The sequence below is a fragment of the Salvelinus fontinalis genome, chromosome 25 (assembly GCF_029448725.1).
Source record: "Salvelinus fontinalis isolate EN_2023a chromosome 25, ASM2944872v1, whole genome shotgun sequence".
Lineage (NCBI taxonomy): Eukaryota > Metazoa > Chordata > Actinopteri > Salmoniformes > Salmonidae > Salvelinus > Salvelinus fontinalis.
The window spans coordinates 42394430-42413410 of NC_074689.1; the positions used below are offsets into that span (position 1 = coordinate 42394430).

The 18981-nt window shown below is 39.9% G+C and overlaps 12 non-coding genes across 12 annotated transcripts; all 12 read left to right on the plus strand.

Annotated features, from left to right (window-relative positions):
• Positions 1 to 184: 184 nt before the first annotated feature.
• On the plus strand, positions 185 to 256 carry trnat-cgu (transfer RNA threonine (anticodon CGU)). Its single transcript has one exon. It is a non-coding gene; the product is annotated as a tRNA-Thr (tRNA).
• A 1995-nt stretch (positions 257 to 2251) lies between these two features.
• Positions 2252 to 2323, plus strand: trnaa-ugc (transfer RNA alanine (anticodon UGC)). The gene has a single exon. It is a non-coding gene; the product is annotated as a tRNA-Ala (tRNA).
• A 465-nt stretch (positions 2324 to 2788) lies between these two features.
• Positions 2789 to 2860, plus strand: trnat-cgu (transfer RNA threonine (anticodon CGU)). Its single transcript has one exon. It is a non-coding gene; the product is annotated as a tRNA-Thr (tRNA).
• A 1693-nt stretch (positions 2861 to 4553) lies between these two features.
• On the plus strand, positions 4554 to 4625 carry trnat-cgu (transfer RNA threonine (anticodon CGU)). The gene has a single exon. It is a non-coding gene; the product is annotated as a tRNA-Thr (tRNA).
• Positions 4626 to 6309: 1684 nt separating this feature from the next.
• Positions 6310 to 6381, plus strand: trnat-cgu (transfer RNA threonine (anticodon CGU)). Its single transcript has one exon. It is a non-coding gene; the product is annotated as a tRNA-Thr (tRNA).
• Positions 6382 to 8065: 1684 nt separating this feature from the next.
• trnat-cgu (transfer RNA threonine (anticodon CGU)) lies at positions 8066 to 8137 on the plus strand. Its single transcript has one exon. It is a non-coding gene; the product is annotated as a tRNA-Thr (tRNA).
• A 1141-nt stretch (positions 8138 to 9278) lies between these two features.
• Positions 9279 to 9350, plus strand: trnaa-cgc (transfer RNA alanine (anticodon CGC)). The gene has a single exon. It is a non-coding gene; the product is annotated as a tRNA-Ala (tRNA).
• A 3095-nt stretch (positions 9351 to 12445) lies between these two features.
• trnaa-ugc (transfer RNA alanine (anticodon UGC)) lies at positions 12446 to 12517 on the plus strand. The gene has a single exon. It is a non-coding gene; the product is annotated as a tRNA-Ala (tRNA).
• A 465-nt stretch (positions 12518 to 12982) lies between these two features.
• On the plus strand, positions 12983 to 13054 carry trnat-cgu (transfer RNA threonine (anticodon CGU)). The gene has a single exon. It is a non-coding gene; the product is annotated as a tRNA-Thr (tRNA).
• A 1672-nt stretch (positions 13055 to 14726) lies between these two features.
• trnat-cgu (transfer RNA threonine (anticodon CGU)) lies at positions 14727 to 14798 on the plus strand. The gene has a single exon. It is a non-coding gene; the product is annotated as a tRNA-Thr (tRNA).
• A 1675-nt stretch (positions 14799 to 16473) lies between these two features.
• trnat-cgu (transfer RNA threonine (anticodon CGU)) lies at positions 16474 to 16545 on the plus strand. Its single transcript has one exon. It is a non-coding gene; the product is annotated as a tRNA-Thr (tRNA).
• A 1995-nt stretch (positions 16546 to 18540) lies between these two features.
• trnaa-ugc (transfer RNA alanine (anticodon UGC)) lies at positions 18541 to 18612 on the plus strand. The gene has a single exon. It is a non-coding gene; the product is annotated as a tRNA-Ala (tRNA).
• The last annotated feature ends 369 nt before the right edge of the window (positions 18613 to 18981 follow it).

Consider the following 18981-nt stretch of genomic DNA (forward strand, 5'->3'; position numbering starts at 1 on the left):
GTATTAATATTGCATTTTCTCAGCAAATGAAATGGGATGGAAGCTCAGAGGGGGAGTGCATGCTATATATGTTTGAGGTCCTCTGTTCAATCCCAAGATTCTCCACTGAGTTTATTTGTGTGCCAAATTCACATTTACACAACTACTACTTTCCAGAATGTTGATATATTTTACTGTATAGTTAGGCATGGAGGCAAAGTGGTAAGGCGTCGGTCTCGTAAACCGAAGATCATGGGTTCAAATCCCATCTGTGCCTATTTGAAAGACATCTGATACCATTGAAATGTACTCTCTTTGGAGCACTGTAGGAAAAGCAAGATTTTCAATATGGCATTACAACTGTTATAGTAAGGGGATGTGTCTCTACGGTAGAGCCAATACTTAACATGCATGTTTGTGGTTCGTTCTGCGTTGTGTAATTCTTAATTAGGACGCTGCCACAACTGATGGTCTGCTCGTTGAAATCTTTTTATTTGCCCTGCACACGAAGAGACAACACACACGTTACCCTTGGTGCAGTCACAGCTCTCCGGCACCTTGCTAGCCGAGGGTCAGGCAAAAGAGCGCCAAAAGGAATTAACAGGTGCGGCGTGCACACACTCGCTGCACAACAGCATATACAAGTAAAACTATACAGAACATAATTCTGACAAAATAAAATACATACCTGCACACGAAAAGACAACACACAAGTTACCCTTGGTGCAGTCACAGCTCTCCGGCACCTGCGCGAGCACATGGACACTCACTCAACCACTGTCACAAGTACTTAGAAGTTACAACAGATACCCCAGTCAGTGAGCTCTGTGAAACTTGTTAACATAAATTCCTACACTGTCCACACTATAACAAACGTATGGTTGCAAAACAGTACATTGTATAACCTTATGACGGTTTTATATTAAACAGTTTCGGAGCCAAGGACAACATATCTTGCTAGCCGAGGGTCAGGCAAAAGAGAACGATAAAGTGGTATGGGGATACAGATAACCCGCGATGGGCCAAACCAAAATATACATAACTTTTACAATCACTTGTATGTACAATATTGGTATGAAAAAGTGTTTGTACACCAAATAAAAACATTAGCTATGCAGCTGTAATTAAATAAAAATATACACTGAATTATTATTATTATTATCAGATTATTAACATCCCCTCTTGACCTGGCCTATTTGAATTGGTCCTTGTGTGCAATTTGGTGCGTAATCTAGGGGAACAACATCACACTGCTACACACGCGGTCCAAAGTTAATCGCCAACTTCTCTGCTGAGTCTATTTAGTTGTTAAATTAGCTTTTGCACAACTCCCACTTTCCAGAATGTTGACATTCTAAGAAGGAAATCAATGTGCTAAGTCATCTGTTTTTGTAAACTGAAGCACATGGGTTCAATCCTTGTTCGACGTTTACGGAAGATAGCTGTTATTATGGAAATGTACTTTCATTAGAACAGTGTAAAGAAAGAGTTAATTGTATTGATATGGCCACTGCGACCTGTATGCTCTAGTCGGCTGGCCCTCGTTACATATTCGTCACGCCAGACCCACTGGCTCCAGGTCATCTATAAGTCTATGCTAGGTCAAGCTCCGCCTTATCTCAGCTTACTGGTCACGATAACAACACCCACCCGTAGCACGCGCTCCAGCAGGTATATCTCACTGGTCATCCCCAAAACCAACACCTCCTTTGGCCGCCTTTCCTTCCAGTTCTCTGCTGCCAATGACTGGAACGAATTGCAAAAATCGCTGAAGCTGGATGGAGACTTATATTTCCCTCACTAACTTTAAACATCAGCTATCTGAGCAGCTAACCGATCACTGCAGCTGTACATAGCCCATCTGTAAATAGCCCACCCAATCTACCTACCTCATCCCCATTTGGTTTTTATTTACTTTCTGCTCTTTTGCACACCAGTATTTCTACTTGCACATCATCATCTGCTCATCTATCACACCAGTGTTAATTTGCTAAATTGTAATTCATTCGCTACTATGGCCTATTTATTGCCTTATCTCCTCACGACATTTGCAAACACTATGTATAGACATTCTTTTTTTTCTACTATTATGTATTTGACTGTACGTTTGTTTATTCTAAATGTGTAACTCTGTGTTGTTGTTTGTGTTGCACTGCTTTGCTTTATCTTAGCCAGGTAGTAGTTGTAAATGAGAACTTGTTCTCCACAAGCTTTCCGGGTAAATAAAGGTGAAATAATACAAAAAAATAAACATTTTAATATTTCCCAGAAAGGGGATGTAGCTCAGTGGTAGAGCGCATGCTTTGCATGTATGAGGTCCTGGGTTCAATCCCCAGCTTCTCCAATTTACATTTTTGCATTGACCCAAAACCTACTTTCTAGAATGTTGAAATTCTTAGCAGGAAACAGAGATGTGCTAAATCATTTGGTCTTGTAATCTGAAGAACATGCTTTCAATCCCTGTTCGCACATTTATAGAACAGAAGTGGCATGGTTGCCAACTTTTATGACATAATTTTCAAAAACTGAAGTTCATGTGTTCGATCCCTGTCCGTAACTGTTTTAAGAATTGCTGCTATCATTTCATTGTAGTTTCAATGGAGTGGTGTATATAAAAAGTATATTGAATTAATATTCCATTTTCTCAGTAAATGAAATGGGATGGAAGCTCAGAGGGGGAGTGCATGCTGTATATGTTTGAGGTCCTCTGTTCAATCCCAAGATTCTCCACTGAATTTATTTGTTTGCCAAATTCACAGTTACACAACTACTACTTTCCAGAATGTTGATATACATCCTTGAAAATGTAGGCATGGTGGCCAAGTGGTAAGGCGTCGGTCTCGTAAACCGGAGATCATGGGTTCAAATCCCATCCGTGCCTTCATTGAAGACATCTGATGCCATTGAAATGTACTCTCATTGGAGCACTGTAGAAAAAGCAAGTTTTTCAATGTGTTGTCACAACTACTAGAGAAAGGGGATGTGTCTCTACGTTAGAGCCAATACTTAACATGTATGCGGTCCAAAGTTAATGCCCGACTTCTCTGCTGAGTCTATTTAGTTGTTAAATTAGCTTTTGCACAACTCCCACTTTCCAGAATGTTGACATTCTAAGAAGGAAATAGATGTGCTAAGTCATCTATTTTTGTAAACTGAAGCACATGGGTTCAATCCTTGTTCGACGTTTACGGAAGATAGCTGTTATTATGGAAATGTACTTTCATTAGAACAGTGTAAAGAAAGAGTTAATTGTATTGATATGGCCACTGCGACCTGTATGCTCTAGTCGGCTGGCCCTCGTTACATATTCGTCACGCCAGACCCACTGGCTCCAGGTCATCTATAAGTCTATGCTAGGTCAAGCTCCGCCTTATCTCAGCTTACTGGTCACGATAACAACACCCACCCGTAGCACGCGCTCCAGCAGGTATATCTCACTAGTCATCCCCAAAACCAACACCTCCTTTGGCCGCCTTTCCTTCCAGTTCTCTGCTGCCAATGACTGGAACGAATTGCAAAAATCGCTGAAGCTGGATGGAGACTTATATTTCCCTCACTAACTTTAAACATCAGCTATCTGAGCAGCTAACCGATCACTGCAGCTGTACATAGCCCATCTGTAAATAGCCCACCCAATCTACCTACCTCATCCCCATTTGGTTTTTATGTACTTTCTGCTCTTTTGCACACCAGTATTTCTACTTGCACATCATCATCTGCTCATCTATCACACCAGTGTTAATTTGCTAAATTGTAATTCATTCGCTACTATGGCCTATTTATTGCCTTATCTCCTCACGACATTTGCAAACACTATGTATAGACATTCTTTTTTTTCTACTATTATGTATTTGACTGTACGTTTGTTTATTCTAAATGTGTAACTCTGTGTTGTTGTTTGTGTTGCACTGCTTTGCTTTATCTTAGCCAGGTAGTAGTTGTAAATGAGAACTTGTTCTCCACAAGCTTTCCGGGTAAATAAAGGTGAAATAATACAAAAAAAGAAACATTTTAATATTTCCCAGAAAGGGGATGTAGCTCAGTGGTAGAGCGCATGCTTTGCATGCTTTGCATGTATGAGGTCCTGGGTTCAATCCCCAGCTTCTCCAATTTACATTTTTGCATTGACCCAAAACCTACTTTCCAGAATGTTGAAATTCTTAGCAGGAAACAGAGATGTGCTAAATCATTTGGTCTTGTAATCTGAAGAACATGCTTTCAATCCCTGTTCGCACATTTATAGAACAGAAGTGGCATGGTTGTCAACTTTTATGACATAATTTTCAAAAACTGAAGTTCATGTGTTCGATCCCTGTCCGTAACTGTTTTAAGAATTGCTGTTATCATTTCATTGTAGTTTCAATGGAGTGGTGTATATAAAAAGTATATTGAATTAATATTCCATTTTCTCAGTAAATGAAATGGGATGGAACCTCAGAGGGGGAGTGCATGCTGTATATGTTTGAGGTCCTCTGTTCAATCCCAAGATTCTCCACTGAATTTATTTGTTTGCCAAATTCACAGTTACACAACTACTACTTTCCAGAATGTTGATATACATCCTTGAAAATGTAGGCATGGTGGCCAAGTGGTAAGGCGTCGGTCTCGTAAACCGGAGATCACGGGTTCAAATCCCATCCGTGCCTTCATGAAAGACATCTGATACCATTGAAATGTACTCTCATTGGAGCACTGTAGAAAAAACAAGTTTTTCAATGTGTTATCACAACTACTAGAGAAAGGGGATGTGTCTCTACGTTAGAGCCAATACTTAACATGTATGCGGTCCAAAGTTAATGCCCGACTTCTCTGCTGAGTCTATTTAGTTGTTAAATTAGCTTTTGCACAACTCCCACTTTCCAGAATGTTGACATTCTAAGAAGGAAATAGATGTGCTAAGTCATCTATTTTTGTAAACTGAAGCACATGGGTTCAATCCTTGTTCGACGTTTACGGAAGATAGCTGTTATTATGGAAATGTACTTTCATTAGAACAGTGTAAAGAAACAGTTAATTGTATTGATATGGCCACTGCGACCTGTATGCTCTAGTCGGCTGGCCCTCGTTACATATTCGTCACGCCAGACCCACTGGCTCCAGGTCATCTATAAGTCTATGCTAGGTCAAGCTCCGCCTTATCTCAGCTTACTGGTCACGATAACAACACCCACCCGTAGCACGCGCTCCAGCAGGTATATCTCACTGGTCATCCCCAAAACCAACACCTCCTTTGGCCGCCTTTCCTTCCAGTTCTCTGCTGCCAATGACTGGAACGAATTGCAAAAATCGCTGAAGCTGGATGGAGACTTATATTTCCCTCACTAACTTTAAACATCAGCTATCTGAGCAGCTAACCGATCACTGCAGCTGTAGATAGCCCATCTGTAAATAGCCCACCCAATCTACCTACCTCATCCCCATTTGGTTTTTATTTACTTTCTGCTCTTTTGCACACCAGTATTTCTACTTGCACATCATCATCTGCTCATCTATCACACCAGTGTTAATTTGCTAAATTGTAATTCATTCGCTACTATGGCCTATTTATTGCCTTACCTCCTCACGACATTTGCAAACACTATGTATAGACATTCTTTTTTTTCTACTATTATGTAATTGACTGTACATTTGTTTATTCTAAATGTGTAACTCTGTGTTGTTGTTTGTGTTGCACTGCTTTGCTTTATCTTAGCCAGGTAGTAGTTGTAAATGAGAACTTGTTCTCCACAAGCTTTCCGGGTAAATAAAGGTGAAATAATACAAAAAAAGAAACATTTTAATATTTCCCAGAAAGGGGATGTAGCTCAGTGGTAGAGCGCATGCTTTGCATGTATGAGGTCCTGGGTTCAATCCCCAGCTTGTCCAATTTACATTTTTGCATTGACCCAAAACCTACTTTCCAGAATGTTGAAATTCTTAGCAGGAAACAGAGATGTGCTAAATCATTTGGTCTTGTAATCTGAAGAACATGCTTTCAATCCCTGTTCGCACATTTATAGAACAGAAGTGGCATGGTTGCCAACTTTTATGACATAATTTTCAAAAACTGAAGTTCATGTGTTCGATCCCTGTCCGTAACTGTTTTAAGAATTGCTGTTATCATTTCATTGTAGTTTCAATGGAGTGGTGTATATAAAAAGTATATTGAATTAATATTCCATTTTCTCAGTAAATGAAATGGGATGGAAGCTCAGAGGGGGAGTGCATGCTGTATATGTTTGAGGTCCTCTGTTCAATCCCAAGATTCTCCACTGAATTTATTTGTTTGCCAAATTCACAGTTACACAACTACTACTTTCCAGAATGTTGATATACATCCTTGAAAATGTAGGCATGGTGGCCAAGTGGTAAGGCGTCGGTCTCGTAAACCGGAGATCATGGGTTCAAATCCCATCCGTGCCTTCATTAAAGACATCTGATGCCATTGAAATGTACTCTCATTGGAGCACTGTAGAAAAAGCAAGTTTTTCAATGTGTTATCACAACTACTAGAGAAAGGGGATGTGTCTCTACGTTAGAGCCAATACTTAACATGTATGCGGTCCAAAGTTAATGCCCGACTACTCTGCTGAGTCTATTTAGTTGTTAAATTAGCTTTTGCACAACTCCCACTTTCCAGAATGTTGACATTCTAAGAAGGAAATAGATGTGCTAAGTCATCTATTTTTGTAAACTGAAGCACATGGGTTCAATCCTTGTTCGACGTTTACGGAAGATAGCTGTTATTATGGAAATGTACTTTCATTAGAACAGTGTAAAGAAACAGTTAATTGTATTGATATGGCCACTGCGACCTGTATGCTCTAGTCGGCTGGCCCTCGTTACATATTCGTCACGCCAGACCCACTGGCTCCAGGTCATCTATAAGTCTATGCTAGGTCAAGCTCCGCCTTATCTCAGCTTACTGGTCACGATAACAACACCCACCCGTAGCACGCGCTCCAGCAGGTATATCTCACTGGTCATCCCCAAAACCAACACCTCCTTTGGCCGCCTTTCCTTCCAGTTCTCTGCTGCCAATGACTGGAACGAATTGCAAAAATCGCTGAAGCTGGATGGAGACTTATATTTCCCTCACTAACTTTAAACATCAGCTATCTGAGCAGCTAACCGATCACTGCAGCTGTAGATAGCCCATCTGTAAATAGCCCACCCAATCTACCTACCTCATCCCCATTTGGTTTTTATTTACTTTCTGCTCTTTTGCACACCAGTATTTCTACTTGCACATCATCATCTGCTCATCTATCACACCAGTGTTAATTTGCTAAATTGTAATTCATTCGCTACCATGGCATATTTATTGCCTTACCTCCTCACGACATTTGCAAACACTATGTATAGACATTCTTTTTTTTCTACTATTATGTAATTGACTGTACGTTTGTTTATTCTAAATGTGTAACTCTGTGTTGTTGTTTGTGTTGCACTGCTTTGCTTTATCTTAGCCAGGTAGTAGTTGTAAATGAGAACTTGTTCTCCACAAGCTTTCCGGGTAAATAAAGGTGAAATAATACAAAAAAAGAAACATTTTAATATTTCCCAAAAAGGGGATGTAGCTCACTGGTAGAGCGCATGCTTTGCATGTATGAGGTCCTGGGTTCAATCCCCAGCTTCTCCAATTTACATTTTTGCATTGACCCAAAACCTACTTTCCAGAATGTTGAAATTCTTAGCAGGAAACAGAGATGTGCTAAATCATTTGGTCTTGTAATCTGAAGAACATGCTTTCAATCCCTGTTCGCACATTTATAGAACAGAAGTGGCATGGTTGCCAACTGTTATGACATAATTTTCAAAAACTGATGTTCATGTGTTCGATCCCTGTCCGTAACTGTTTTAAGAATTGCTGCTATCATTTCATTGTAGTTTCAATGGAGTGGTGTATATAAAAAGTATATTGAATTAATATTCCATTTTCTCAGTAAATGAAATGGGATGGAAGCTCAGAGGGGGAGTGCATGCTGTATATGTTTGAGGTCCTCTGTTCAATCCCAAGATTCTCCACTGAATTTATTTGTTTGCCAAATTCACAGTTACACAACTACTACTTTCCAGAATGTTGATATACATCCTTGAAAAGGTAGGCATGGTGGCCAAGTGGTAAGGCGTCGGTCTCGTAAACCGAAGATCATGGGTTCAAATCCCATCCGTGCCTTCATGAAAGACATCTGATACCATTGAAATGTACTCTCATTGGAGCACTGTGGAAAAAGCAAGTTGTTCAATGTGGCATCACAACTACTAGAGAAAGGGGATGTGTCTCTACGTTAGAGCCAATACTTAACATGTATGCAGTCCAAAGTTAATCCCCGACTTCTCTGCTGAGTCTATTTAGTTGTTAAATTAGCTTTTGCACAACTCCCACTTTCCAGAATGTTGACATTCTAAGAAGGAAATAGATGTGTTAAGTCATCTTTTTTTGTAAACTGAAGCACATGGGTTCAATCCTTGTTCGATGTTTACGGAAGATAGCTGTTATTATGGAAATGTACTTTCATTAGAACAGTGTAAAGAAAGAGTTAATTGTATTGATATGGCCACTGCGACCTGTATGCTCTAGTCGGCTGGCCCTCGTTACATATTCGTCACGCCAGACCCACTGGCTCCAGGTCATCTATAAGTCTATGCTAGGTCAAGCTCCGCCTTATCTCAGCTTACTGGTCACGATAACAACACCCACCCGTAGCACGCGCTCCAGCAGGTATATCTCACTGGTCATCCCCAAAACCAACACCTCCTTTGGCCGCCTTTCCTTCCAGTTCTCTGCTGCCAATGACTGGAACGAATTGCAAAAATCGCTGAAGCTGGATGGAGACTTATATTTCCCTCACTAACTTTAAACATCTTAGCAGCTAACCGATCACTGCAGCTGTACATAGCCCATCTGTAAATAGCCCACCCAATCTACCTACCTCCTCCCCATTTTGTTTTTATTTACTTTCTGCTCTTTTGCACACCAGTATTTCTACTTGCACATCATCATCTTCTCATCTATCACACCAGTGTTAATTTGCTAAATTTTAATTCATTCGCTACTATGGTCCATTTATTGCCTTACCTACTCACGACATTTGCAAACACTATTTATAGATATAGTTTTTTTTCTACTATTATGTAATTGACTGTACGTTTGTTTATTCTAAATGTGTAACTCAGTGTTGTTGTTTGTGTTGCACTGCTTTGCTTTATCTTAGCCAGGTCGCAGTTGTAAATGAGAACTTGTTCTCCACTAGCTGTCCTGGTAAAATAAAGGTGAAATAATATAAAAAAAGAAACATTTTCCTATTTCACAGGACGGGGATGTAGCTCAGTGGTAGAGCGCATGCTTCGCATGTATGAGGTCCTGGGTTCAATCCCCAGCTTCTCCAATTTTCATTTTTGCATTGACCCAAAAGCTACTTTCCAGAATGTTGAAATTCTTAGCAGGAAACAGAGATGTGCTAAATCATTTGGTCTTGTAATCTGAAGAACATGCTTTCAATCCCTGTTCCCACATTTATAGAACAGAAGTGGCATGGTTGCCAACTTTTATGGACTAATTTTCAAAAACTGAAGTTCATGTGTTCGATCCCTGTCCGTAACTGTTTTAAGAATTGCTGCTATCATTTCATTGTAGTTTCAATGGAGTGGTGTATATAAAAAGTATATTGAATTAATATTCCATTTTCTCAGTAAATTAAATGGGATGGAAGCTCAGAGGGGGAGTGCATGCTGTATATGTTTGAGGTCCTCTGTTCAATCCCAAGATTCTCCACTGAGTTTATTTGTTTGCCAAAAAACACATTTACATATCTACTACTTTCCAGAATGTTGATATACATTGTTGTTTAGATAGGCATGGTGGCCAAGTGGTAAGGCGTTGGTCTCGTAAACCAAAGATCATGAGTTCAAATCCAATCCGTTCCTTTTTAAAGACATCTGATACCATTGAAATGTACTCTCATTGGAGCGCTGTACAAAAAGCAAGTTTTTCAATATGGCATCACAACTACTAGAGAAAGGGGATGTGTCTTTACGGTAGAGCCAATACTTAACATGTATGCGGTCCAAAGTTAATCCCCAACTTCTCTGCTGAGTCTATTTAGTTGTTAAATTAGCTTTTGCACAACTCCCACTTTCCAGAATGTTGACATTCGAAGAAGGAAATAGATGTGCTAAGTCATCTGTTTTTGTAAACTGAAGCACATGGGTTCCATCCTTGCTCGACGTTTACGGAAGATAGCTGATATTATGGAAATGTACTGTCGTGTCTTTGACTATGCCTAATTAATTCCTATGACATGCTATTCTATAAAATAATTTCTCCGTAATTAATATTACCTGATTGAACTAATCATGTAAATATTAATTAACTATAGAGGGACGTCACAAAATAATATTTATAGAGCTGTTATCTTCCGAATAAACTCTTAAAGATTTAGTAATATTTTACATCCATAGCAGTCACCTTAATCGTCATTTTATTCAGTCTCATCTGAAAGTGGTAAATCCTTGTTATCTGCAAGAATCCTGGCTAACAAGTTGAATCAGAAATACAAAATTGGGTTTAATTATGTATTTACTAAATACCTAACTAATCACACAGAATCACACATACACAATGAAATCATAACTTGATCACAAATGACGTCATACAGAAAAGCGTCCCTAGCGGGCGGAATAGATATGACAGCTTGTTACACAAAGAAAAGGGGCGGGTTGGTGAAAGGGCGGGAGACTGGGACAGGGCCGAAGCTGTGCTATCGTAAATACAGTATCTTATGCATTCTAAATTACCGCCCATTTGAAAAGGAAAATGCAATACATATTTACTCTGAGCTGCGCTTCAGTAGGTTGGTGGTAGATGGAAGACCGTATCGCCAACCCGAGTCCTCTGTCCTTTGAAGAATGTCTCTGGTGATCACTGGATACGTTGGAGTAACGTCGTGTGTAGTAGACGGGATACTCTGACTGTCCTTCCTAACCTGCGTTTGTAGCAGCTGTTGCTAACTCAGCGGCTAGGAGGTATCCCTTCTGTAGTGAATACGAGTTCAAAGTTCATACCATTTGCAACCAAAGTCCATGCTGATGTTGGCTTAGTTCTGTAGTTATTATCTGAACCATTCTGACATCGGATCGTCATCCTAGTGTCCCGGAACAGAAAGTTATATTTTTGTCAATGGCTTTTATAGTGGAGGAAGAGGGGTGTGTCTGAAAAGTTTAAAACCCGTGTCTCTTCACAGGGGCGGGCCCCTAGTTGAGCAGAAGCCCAAATTTATGAAAATCCAAATCTCTCATTTGGAAGCTAAAATTACATTTAATCTCTTCACAAATAATTTCATATTCAAACATTTGAATTAAACAAGAATTCCATGTGAATCCGATACCTCTGACGTTTAGACTTTCCACAGTAGAGTTTATGTCATTCTATCATTGATGAGAATGTGTCAGAGGGCAACCGAACTGACATAATATACCTTAAGTACCACCGCATATGTTCAGTTGGTCGGATTACCAGAATATAGTTAATTCCCCCCCACTTTCTGATGTCCCCAGAATCTCTATGTTAACCAAGGGGTTTTCTTATGTCACATCAGTAGGGAAGAGAAAAAGGGGGAAAGAGGTATTTATGACTGTCATAAACCTAGCCCCACTGCCAACGTCATGACAATACTTTCATTAGAACAGTGTAAAGAAAGAGTTAATTGTATTGATATGGCCACTGTGACATGTATGCTCTAGTCAGCTGGCCCTCCATACATATTCGTCACGCCAGACCCACTGGCTCCAGGTCATCTATAAGTCTATGCTAGGTCAAGCTCCGCCTTATCTCAGCTTACTGGTCACGATAACAACACCCACCCGTAGCACTCGCTCCAGCAGGTCTATCTCACTGGTCATCCCCAAAACCAACACCTCCTTTGGCCGCCTTTCCTTCCAGTTCTCTGCTGCCAATGACTGGAACAAATTGCAAAAATCGCTGAAGCTGGATGGAGACTTATATTTCCCTCACTAACTTTAAACATCAGCTATCTGAGCAGCTAACCGATAACTGCAGCTGTACATAGCCCATCTGTAAATAGCCCACCCAATCTACCTACCTCATCCCCATTTTGTTTTTATTTACTTTCTGCTCTTTTGCACACCAGTATTTCTACTTGCACATCATCATCTGCTCATCTATCACACCAGTGTTAATTTGCTAAATTGTAATTCATTCGCTACTATGGCCTATTTATTGCCTTACCTCCTCACGACATTTGCAAACACTATCTATAGACATTCTTTTTTTTCTACTATTATGTAATTGACTGTACGTTTGTTTATTCTAAATGTGTAACTCTGTGTTGTTGTTTGTGTTGCACTGCTTTGCTTTATCTTAGCCATGTAGTAGTTGTAAATGAGAACTTGTTCTCCACAAGCTTTCCGGGTAAATAAAGGTAAAATAATACAAAAAAAGAAACATTTTAATATTTCTCAGAAAGGGGATGTAGCTCAGTGGTAGAGCGCATGCTTTGCATGTATGAGGTCCTGGGTTCAATCCCCAGCTTCTCTAATGTACATTTTTGCATTGACCCAAAACCTACTTTCCAGAATGTTGAAATTCTTAGCAGGGAACAGAGATGTGCTAAATCATTTGGTCTTGTAATCTGAAGAACATCCTTTCAATCCCTGTTCCCACATTTATAGAACAGAAGTGGCATGGTTGCCAACTTTTATGACATAATTTTCAAAAACTGAAGTTCATGTGTTCGATCCCTGTCCGTAACTGTTTTAAGAATTGCTGCTATCATTTCATTGTAGTTTCAATGGAGTGGTGTATATAAAAAGTATATTGAATTAATATTCCATTTTCTCAGTAAATGAAATGGGATGGAAGCTCAGAGGGGGAGTGCATGCTGTATATGTTTGAGGTCCTCTGTTCAATCCCAAGATTCTCCACTGAGTTTATTTGTTTGCCAAATTCACAGTTACACAACTACTACTTTCCAGAATGTTGATATACATTGTTGTATAGGTAGGCATGGTGGCCAAGTGGCAAGGCGTCGGTCTCGTAAACCGAAGATCATGGGTTCAAATCCCATCCGTGCCTTCATGAAAGACATCTGATACCATTGAAATGTACTCTCATTGGAGCACTGTAGAAAAAGCAAGTTTTTCAATGTGGCATCACAACTACTAGAGAAAGGGGATGTGTCTCTACGTTAGAGCCAATACTTAACATGTATGCGGTCCAAAGTTAATCCCTGACTTGTCTATGTAGTTGTTAAATTAGATTTTGCACAACTCCCACTTTCCAGAATGTTGACATTCTAAGAAGGAAATAGATGTGCTAAGTCATCTGTTTTTGTAAACTGAAGCACATGGGTTTAATCCTTGTTCGACGTTTACGGAAGATAGCTGATATTATGGAAATGTACTTTCATTAGAACAGTGTAAAGAAAGAGTTAATTGTATTGATATGGCCACTGCGACCTGTATGCTCTAGTCGGCTGGCCCTCGTTACATATTCTTCACGCCAGACCCACTGGCTCCAGGTCATCTATAAGTTTATGCTAGGTCAAGCTCCGCCTTATCTCAGCTTACTGGTCACGATAACAACACCCACCCGTAGCACGCGCTCCAGCAGGTATATCTCACTGGTCATCCCCAAAACCAACGCCTCCTTTGGCCGCCTTTCCTTCCAGTTCTCTGCTGCCAATGACTGGAACTAATTGCAAAAATCGCTGAAGCTGGATGGAGACTTATATTTCCCTCACTAACTTTAAACATCAGCTGTCTGAGCAGCTAACCGATCACTGCAGCTGTACATAGCCCATCTGTAAATAGCCCACCCAATCTACCTACCTCATCCCCATTTTGTTTTTATTTACTTTCTGCTCTTTTGCACACCAGTATTTCTACTTGCTCATCATCATCTGCTCATCTATCACACCAGTGTTAATTTGCTAAATTTTAATTCATTCGCTACTATGGTCCATTTATTGCCTTACCTACTCACGACATTTGCAAACACTATTTATAGACATAGTTTTTTTTCTACTATTATGTAATTGACTGTACGTTTGTTTATTCTAAATGTGTAACTCAGTGTTGTTGTTTGTGTTGCACTGCTTTGCTTTATCTTAGCCAGGTCGCAGTTGTAAATGAGAACTTGTTCTCCACTAGCTGTCCTGGTAAAATAATGGTGAAATAATACAGAAAAAGAAACATTTTCTTTGAAGGTAGGGGATGTAGCTCAGTGGTAGAGCGCATGCTTTGCATGTATGAGGTCCTGGGTTCAATCCCCAGCTGCTCCAATGTAAATTTTTGCATTGACCCAATACCTACTTTCTAGAATGTTGAAATTCTTAGCAGGAAACAGAGATGTGCTAAATCATTTGATCTTGTAATCTGAAGAACATGTGTTCAATCCCTGTTCGCACATTTATAGAACAGAAGTGGCATGGTTGCCAACTTTTATGGCATAATTTTCAAAAACTGAAGTTCATGTGTTCGATCCCTGTCCGTAACTGTTTTAAGAATTGCTGCTATCATTTCATTGTAGTTTCAATGGAGTGGTGTATATAAAAAGTATATTGAATTAATATTCCATTTTCTCAGTAAATGAAATGGGATGGGAGCTCAGAGGGGGATTGCATGCTGTATATGTTTGAGGTCCTCTGTTCAATCCCAAGATTCTCCACTGAGTTTATTTGTGTGCCAAATTCACATTTACAATACTACTACTTTCCAGAATATTGATATACATTGTTGTATAGATAGGCATGGTGGCCAAGTGGTAATGCGTCGGTCTCGTAAACCGAAGATCATGGGTTCAAATCCCATCCGTGCCTTCTTGAAAGACATCTGATACCATTGAAATGTACTCTCATTTGAGCTCTGTTCAAAAAGCAAGTTTTTCAATATGGCATCACAACTACTAGAGAAAATGGGATGTGTCTCTATGTTAGAGCCAATACTTAACATGTATGCGGTCCAAAGTTAATCCCTGACTTCTCTGCTGAGTCTATTTATTTGTTAAATTAGCTTTTGCACAACTCCCACTTTCCAGAAGGTTGACATTCTAAGAAGGAAATAGATGTGCTAAGTCATCTGTTTTTGTAAACTGAAGCACATGGGTTCAATCCTTGTTCGACGTTTACGGAAGATAGCTGTTATTATGGAAATGTACTTTCATTAGAACAGTGTAAAGAAACAGTTAATTGTATTGATATGGCCACTGCGACCTGTATGCTCTAGTCGGCTGGCCCTCGTTACATATTCGTCACGCCAGACCCACTGGCTCCAGGTCATCTATAAGTCTATGCTAGGTCAAGCTCCGCCTTATCTCAGCTTACTGGTCACGATAACAACACCCACCCGTAGCACGCACTCCAGCAGGTATATCTCACTGGTCATCCCCAAAACCAACACCTCCTTTGGCCGCCTTTCCTTCCAGTTCTCTGCTGCCAATGACTGGAACGAATTGCAAAAATCGCTGAAGCTGGATGGAGACTCATATTTCCCTCACTAACTTTAAACATCAGCTATCTGAGCAGCTAACCGATCACTGCAGCTGTACATAGCCCATCTGTAAATAGCCCACCCAATCTACCTACCTCATCCCCATTTGGTTTTTATTTACTTTCTGCTCTTTTGCACACCAGTATTTCTACTTGCACATCATCATCTGCTCATCTATCACACCAGTGTTAATTTGCTAAATTGTAATTCATTCGCTACTATGGCATATTTATTGCCTTACCTCCTCACGACATTTGCAAACACTATGTATAGACATTCTTTTTTTCTACTATTATGTAATTGACTGTACGTTTGTTTATTCTAAATGTGTTACTCTGTGTTGTTGTTTGTGTTGCACTGCTTTGTTTATCTTAGCCAGGTAGTAGTTGTAAATGAGAACTTGTTCACCACAAGCTTTCCTGGTAAATAAAGGTGAAATAATACAAAAAAAGAAACATTTTAGAATTTCCCAGAAAGGGGATGTAGCTCAGTGGTAGTGCGCATGCTTTGCATGTATGAGGTCCTGGGTTCAATCCCCAGCTTCTCCAATTTGCATTGACCCATAACCTACTTTCCAGAATGTTGAAATTCTTAGCAGGAAACAGAGATGTGCTAAATCATTTGGTCTTGTAATTGGAAGAACATGCTTTCAATCCCTGTTCGCACATTTATAGAACAGAAGTGGCATGGTTGCCAACTTTTATGGCATAATTTTCAAAAACTGAAGTTCATGTGTTCGATCCCTGTCCGTACCTGTTTTAAGAATTGCTGCTATCATTTCATTGTAGTTTCAATGGAGTGGTGTATATAAAAAGTATATTGTATTAATATTGCATTTTCTCAGCAAATGAAATGGGATGGAAGCTCAGAGGGGGAGTGCATGCTATATATGTTTGAGGTCCTCTGTTCAATCCCAAGATTCTCCACTGAGTTTATTTGTGTGCCAAATTCACATTTACACAACTACTACTTTCCAGAATGTTGATATATTTTACTGTATAGTTAGGCATGGAGGCAAAGTGGTAAGGCGTCGGTCTCGTAAACCGAAGATCATGGGTTCAAATCCCATCTGTGCCTATTTGAAAGACATCTGATACCATTGAAATGTACTCTCTTTGGAGCACTGTAGGAAAAGCAAGATTTTCAATATGGCATTACAACTGTTATAGTAAGGGGATGTGTCTCTACGGTAGAGCCAATACTTAACATGCATGTTTGTGGTTCGTTCTGCGTTGTGTAATTCTTAATTAGGACGCTGCCACAACTGATGGTCTGCTCGTTGAAATCTTTTTATTTGCCCTGCACACGAAGAGACAACACACACGTTACCCTTGGTGCAGTCACAGCTCTCCGGCACCTTGCTAGCCGAGGGTCAGGCAAAAGAGCGCCAAAAGGAATTAACAGGTGCGGCGTGCACACACTCGCTGCACAACAGCATATACAAGTAAAACTATACAGAACATAATTCTGACAAAATAAAATACATACCTGCACACGAAAAGACAACACACAAGTTACCCTTGGTGCAGCCACAGCTCTCCGGCACCTGCGCGAGCACATGGACACTCACTCAACCACTGTCACAAGTACTTAGAAGTTACAACAGATACCCCAGTCAGTGAGCTCTGTGAAACTTGTTAACATAAATTCCTACACTGTCCACACTATAACAAACGTATGGTTGCAAAACAGTACATTGTATAACCTTATGACGGTTTTATATTAAACAGTTTCGGAGCCAAGGACAACATATCTTGCTAGCCGAGGGTCAGGCAAAAGAGAACGATAAAGTGGTATGGGGATACAGATAACCCGCGATGGGCCAAACCAAAATATACATAACTTTTACAATCACTTGTATGTACAATATTGGTATGAAAAAGTGTTTGTACACCAAATAAAAACATTAGCTATGCAGCTGTAATTAAATAAAAATATACACTGAATTATTATTATTATTATCAGATTATTAACATCCCCTCTTGACCTGGCCTATTTGAATTGGTCCTTGTGTGCAATTTGGTGCGTAATCTAGGGGAACAACATCACACTGCTACACACGCGGTCCAAAGTTAATCGCCAACTTCTCTGCTGAGTCTATTTAGTTGTTAAATTAGCTTTTGCACAACTCCCACTTTCCAGAATGTTGACATTCTAAGAAGGAAATAGATGTGCTAAGTCATCTGTTTTTGTAAACTGAAGCACATGGGTTCAATCCTTGTTCGACGTTTACGGAAGATAGCTGTTATTATGGAAATGTACTTTCATTAGAACAGTGTAAAGAAAGAGTTTATTGTATTGATATGGCCACTGCGACCTGTATGCTCTAGTCGGCTGGCCCTCGTTACATATTCGTCACGCCAGACCCACTGGCTCCAGGTCATCTATAAGTCTATGCTAGGTCAAGCTCCGCCTTATCTCAGCTTACTGGTCACGATAACAACACCCACCCGTAGCACGCGCTCCAGCAGGTATATCTCACTGGTCATCCCCAAAACCAACACCTCCTTTGGCCGCCTTTCCTTCCAGTTCTCTGCTGCCAATGACTGGAACGAATTGCAAAAATCGCTGAAGCTGGATGGAGACTTATATTTCCCTCACTAACTTTAAACATCAGCTATCTGAGCAGCTAACCGATCACTGCAGCTGTACATAGCCCATCTGTAAATAGCCCACCCAATCTACCTACCTCATCCCCATTTGGTTTTTATTTACTTTCTGCTCTTTTGCACACCAGTATTTCTACTTGCACATCATCATCTGCTCATCTATCACACCAGTGTTAATTTGCTAAATTGTAATTCATTCGCTACTATGGCCTATTTATTGCCTTATCTCCTCACGACATTTGCAAACACTATGTATAGACATTCTTTTTTTTCTACTATTATGTATTTGACTGTACGTTTGTTTATTCTAAATGTGTAACTCTGTGTTGTTGTTTGTGTTGCACTGCTTTGCTTTATCTTAGCCAGGTAGTAGTTGTAAATGAGAACTTGTTCTCCACAAGCTTTCCGGGTAAATAAAGGTGAAATAATACAAAAACATAAACATTTTAATATTTCCCAGAAAGGGGATGTAGCTCAGTGGTAGAGCGCATGCTTTGCATGTATGAGGTCCTGGGTTCAATCCCCAGCTTCTCCAATTTACATTTTTGCATTGACCCAAAACCTACTTTCTAGAATGTTGAAATTCTTAGCAGGAAACAGAGATGTGCTAAATCATTTGGTCTTGTAATCTGAAGAACATGCTTTCAATCCCTGTTCGCACATTTATAGAACAGAAGTGGCATGGTTGCCAACTTTTATGACATAATTTTCAAAAACTGAAGTTCATGTGTTCGATCCCTGTCCGTAACTGTTTTAAGAATTGCTGCTATCATTTCATTGTAGTTTCAATGGAGTGGTGTATATAAAAAGTATATTGAATTAATATTCCATTTTCTCAGTAAATGAAATGGGATGGAAGCTCAGAGGGGGAGTGCATGCTGTATATGTTTGAGGTCCTCTGTTC